The following is a 5,949-nucleotide window of genomic DNA, read 5'->3' as shown; positions in this document are numbered from 1 at the left end:
CACTTTTAGAATTTTAACACACTTGAAAGACTTATAGAACTTTGAAAGCTTGAAATATTTGATAGCAAAGGGATTGTTCTAAAAGTTAACACCAGGTCGAAAGGTGAAAAGGTTAAGGTGCTGAAGCAGATTGACTTCTGTCTTCTTAAGTATGCAGATGTTAAATGGATATATTTGCTGCTCAATGGTTATATCTGCTTCATAAGACCATTGTCTTGATTTTGATTGGTTGAAGTCCAGAATTGTACATCGTATGAGATATTCTTTGATCTTGTCTGTAATTTGAATAATAGTAAGCCAAATTCTCATTAATGCGATTTCAATCTCCAAGGAATGTATGATTCAGACTGTTTCACATTGATTCAATTTATTAATAAGTATTTATTAATTAAAATTATGAGTGTACCATGAGAATGTTGAGTTGATAAAAGATCTTCAACTTTTGAATTATCATCTGTTTACATGATATACTGATCAATAGCAACAAGATATACTATCGTTATTAGCTAAATCACCATCGTTAAATGTCAATAGCCACGGTTAACATGTCCGTCGCCAACCGACGCTATTGTTTCTATAGCTAAAATATGGCTACAGGACCAAGTACCGTCGCTATTAAGTGGCTACGATGATATATTACAGTGACTAAATTGCCTTCTGGATTTAATTATCATCGCTAAAGGGTAGTTATATTAATTTATAATCATTACTAATTATTTTTTATATGTTTCATAATTTAATATGAATAAAAAGTTTTCAGATATCAAAAATATAAGATTTTTATTATTGATCAAACTTAAATAATATTTCTATTAAATTCAAACATTATTTCTTAATCTTATAATTAACTAAAATAAAATATATGTTCTCCATTTGTTTATGAAAATCCAATAGTCCATAGTCATCAAATTAGTTGGTTTGTCAAAGATCTGTCAAAAATCAAACAATGAATGTGAAGATTTCATCATCACCCTATCATCTAGTAATATTATAATTTACTCATATAATCATAATCATGTTCAATCATATCAATCACAATTAAGTCAAATTTATTTAAAACACAAATAAAATGAAAGTTAAAAGAGCTTAAGTCTAATGCATATTAAAATCTAATTTTGTGTTCACAAATACTTTTGATCTCTCAATGAGGTCATTTTATAATTAAATCTATCACTAATTGAGAACAATAGTAATGTGGGTGGTCAAGTAAGTAAGAGGAAGTAAGGAGTCATTAAAGTTCAAGAAACATAAAGGTATAATCTCCTTAATCCCATAAAAAGATAGACAACTTTATTAAGTACCAAAAATCACATGTTTTTCCCATCTCTTGTATTAAACTAAATAATTGAATCTATAATTAGTAAATATACATATTATATATATAAAAGATTCATAAATTAATTACATCCATATACTCGAAATCTGATGACAGAAGAACATAGATAACATCGGTTTTATTGATGAAATGCTTCAATCCTGAAATATTCATGAGAAAATTAATGAATATTTAACTAAAAAATAAATATATAATCATTATCATTTACATCAATTGAAAAAAATTAAAAAAATGAGATGCATGCCTTTATAAGATACAAGTATGCATAATTTATTCGTTTGCTTTTTTAGAGGAAATATTCGAGACATTTTTGATAAAAATAACAATGTAAATAAGATAAGAAAGTATTGAAAAATATGATTTATGAAAAAGATCAATAAATAAATATTAATTAATCTCTTATGTAAAATTCTTTTCATTTGAACTATAGTAAGTTAGTCTTTGAATGCCTTGTGAATATTTTGTACAGAATCCTAAATGAGAAGAATGTCAATTTTGTTTATAAAGTCGCAAAATTCTATTTTTGTATATAAAGTTGTCAAAATGTGTCAAAAATAAATAAAATAACGGCAGTCATCTAACGTGGTTAAATTTGTATCCACGTGGCATCCACATATTTATTATATATATATATATTTGTTTAAAACGAATTTCAGGTCAGTAAATAAATCAATAAATTTCCTTCATTTTTTTACAGACATAATTTACTCAATTCCTCTCCATTCTTCTTCATTCCTCACAGCCTCCTCGCCCATTCCTCATTAGTCGCCGTCATCGACCTCTGCACCAGCAACCGCCGTCCGTCGACCTCTTCACCAACAACCGCCGTGGCCCCTCTTCACCAACAGTCCCTGTTGCCGCCCTCTTCACCAGCAGTCCTCGTTGTCGCCCTCTTCACCAGCAATCCCCTTTGCCTCCCTCTTCACAACAACAATCGTAAACATTCTCTGCCGCAACCCTAATATGGGCAAATTGAAGACTAAAGTGAAGGAACTTAAGATGGAGATTCAAATAGAAAACTGTGAATCACTTCTTAAAGATGAATTATCATTTTATTTTGTATTGTAAGAATTGATTATCTATTATGAAAACCTATATTGAAGTATTATGTTAGTATTGTCTGTTTATCCTCATTTCAGAAAAATTAATTGAAATGTCAAGTCCTAAAAATGAGAGCTTTTGAATTCTAAGAGAACGTTTCCTTCTTCATTTAATGAATCAGTAAACATGAACAGTGAAAAGAAAATTAGCAAAAGAAGAAATCTTTGTTTGGCCATTCCTGAGAGAATGTAGCTAGAATGGCAGAATAATGTTCGATAAACTAAACCCAATTCAAGAGAAGCTCACAACGAATTGTCTGTTTATCTGTTGAAAATGTCTTTAAGCATTTCAAAAAACACCCCTTTCATGTCTTAAAAACTTTACAGAATCAAATCGAGTCTAATCATTTTATCATTTTCATGTGCTGCTTTATTTTTAACATAAATATCTTTATTTTATCATGTGTTGCTTTTTAATCAAGTTGGTTGTTGAATATCTTTAGTGTTGTGATTCTAATATTATAAAAGCTATTAGGTGCAACTTTATTTTATCATGTCCTGCTTTTTGTAACCTATAATTTCCTTGACTTAAAGTTCATTTATGCATCTTAGTTTCTAACCTAATATCTAAACCTGAAATGAAATATGTTATTCCACAATTGAGAAATCTGAACCTAAAATTAAAACACCAAAATAGTATAACCAAGAAATATCAAATTCAAACAAAACTATCAATATAACCAAGAAATACTAAATTCAAACAAAACTATCAAAATAGTATAACCAAGAAATACCAAATTCAAACAAAACTACCAAAATAAGCTTCTCGGAAGCTGAGTTCTTAATAAGATTTTTTTTAACCAAGATAAGACCAACAATACTAAAAGATAGAGCAGAACTTTAGTATCACCAAAAATACATAATGCTTACAAAAGAACCTATTATAACAGTAATTTATGGTAATTTGTTTTCAACTTCAATCGGTTCTTCTTCTTCAACTTGTTCTTTTTTTGTTTCAGTTTCAACTCGTTCCTTTACTTGTTCTCCTTCTAAATATAAGATTGGACCCTTCTCAATAGACAATGGCTGCTCAAGTTCATTCACTAGGTAAACATAAACATGTTTATGCTTGACTAAATAGAAAGATATTTTCAAAATTTCTTTGTCTCCACTGATAGAGATAAGACCAATAGGTAATCCAAGACCAGGAATACAGTAATATAATTTATTACTATCGACATTTGTATACCCTAAATTCCTAATCATCTCTAGAATATCCCAGTATGAAAAAAAGTCCAAATCATCTATAATTATTGGGTGTTCCGATCCATTGACATATTGGGTCGCTTCATCAGGACACATGTAAAATATTCCTCCATGATTTATAGACAATATATTCTTGCAAACTGAAAAAGAAAATAAGAGAAAAGTTAGTGTACATATAAAAATGAAACAAATTTAATTGACTACAAATTAAAATTTTCAAAAGACATAAACATGTTGAATAACTACAAATGCAGCTATTGAAAAATAAAACAATGGAAAACTGTTTTTTATAACTAGTTTCTAAGCATGGATTATTTCTGTAACTAATTCCATCTATTTTTGTATACATATGTAACTAATCCTAAACATGTTATTCTAAAATAGAAGAAGAAAACATACATTCACTTTTTGTTTTCTTTTACATGTTACATTTTTCAGTACTCGTATGAACTGCTTAAATTTAATGGTCAAAGATTCATAAAAAGAAAGAAATTCGTCAATATAAAAACAACAACAACAAACATCAAAAGGACAACTACAAGTGTCGTGGCCAGACTTAATAACAAACAAATTCAGGTTTAAGAACAACAACAAAAAATAAACACCAAAAAGAACATTACAAGAGGAACAAATGCAAAAGTTTAAGAAAAAATTTGAATCTTGGCAGAGAACAGAAAGATTAAAAAGAACAATTCCTGAACAAAAATTACTTGCCCAAGAGACCCTCAAATGTAAGATTCAGGTTTAAGAACAACAACAAACACAAAAAGAACATTTCAAGAGGAACAAATGCAAAATCTTATGAAAAAATTCGAATCTTGGCAGCCAATAGAAAGATTAAAAAGAACGATTCCTGAACAAAAATTGGTTGTCCAAGAAACCTATAATGTGAAGATTCAGGTTTATGTAACTAATTTTTTCTAAACATAATAGGTTTATGTAACTAATTTGTACATTCATCAAGAGAAATTAGGGAGGATAAAAGTAATATTTCTTCTCGTTCGTCTATATTAGGGTTGCCGCGAAGAGGGTTACGATGACGGTTGCTTGTAAGGAGGGTGAAGAGGGTTGCTGAAGAGATTGACGATGGCGGCTACTGGTGAACTGATTTTTGACTACTTACTCTATAACCTTCGAGGTCACGACTGGAATTCTTAGTAGAATACCAATCACCTCTTTTGTCTCCTATCAAAGACCACATTATTCCCCAAGATAGGATACCTCCAAGAAGCAAGGATACATAAGCAAGGATACATTGACTAGGTGTGGGCAAATCATTCCAACACACATATTTGAGAAGTCGAATTAAAACTTGTCAAAATAAGAAATTAATTAAAAGGAACTGGAATTAGTTAAGCTCAAGTATTTAATCACTTTTTTGATAGACTTTGAGACAAAATATATGAATAGATTCAAAGTCACAATCAATTTCCTACAATAGAGAACCAGAACCACTAAAAGAAGCTCCACAAGAAACTTAAGGAGAAGAACTTGCCAAGAGTTTTCACTTGTTTTCAGCATATAAAATAAATATTAGGATCATCAGATTAGATTAAAACAAAAATGACTAATAATTTCTAACTAGCCATGGGGATTGAGGAGGATGGGTCAGTTGTTACAATTCTCACTTTGCTTGATGATAAAATATAATGATGAACCCTCAAAATTTGGGAAGTAAAACACAACAAAATTCATCCTGCTAGTGAGAGTTTGCAAAGGAGTTCTCACAGGAAAGAGACGATGATTGAGCATCATAAGGAAGTAGTAGCATTGTAGAGAGAATAACAAGTAGTGTTGATCCAGAGGAAGAAGTAGAACCTGAGCTTTCTTCTCCTAGAGGTAGTTGGGTTAACCTCGTTTGTCCTTGAGGCTCAACACCAATCAATGATGTTGATGGTTCAAGAGAACTATCAGGAGCCAAGGTTGTGCAAATACAAATGCAATTCAACAAAGATCATCAATTAATTCATTAAAATTTACAACACGATAACATCTAACAGCATACCTGGAGAAAGAACGCCAATACTCAACGCAAACAATTTGAAGAGAAATGTAATTTTAAAATTACAAACCATACAATGCAATACAATCGATAGAAATTAAACGTTACTAGTGGTAATGTCGAAGTATGATACTGGAATCTACTCTAGTTATAGAAAGAATAGTGGAAACAATTGTAATATCATCTTCCTGACGCTGTTGAATATCTGCCTTCTTCAACACACTAAAATTCTTCTAAAATTTGAAAAATGCATACATAATCGTTGATTTCCAGAAGGCATAAAGCGCATAAACATTCGTTGATTA

Source organism: Impatiens glandulifera, chromosome 9 (assembly GCF_907164915.1).
Source record: "Impatiens glandulifera chromosome 9, dImpGla2.1, whole genome shotgun sequence".
Lineage (NCBI taxonomy): Eukaryota > Viridiplantae > Streptophyta > Magnoliopsida > Ericales > Balsaminaceae > Impatiens > Impatiens glandulifera.
The sequence above is the reverse complement of the archived record's forward strand: the minus strand, read 5'-3'. Positions refer to the sequence as shown.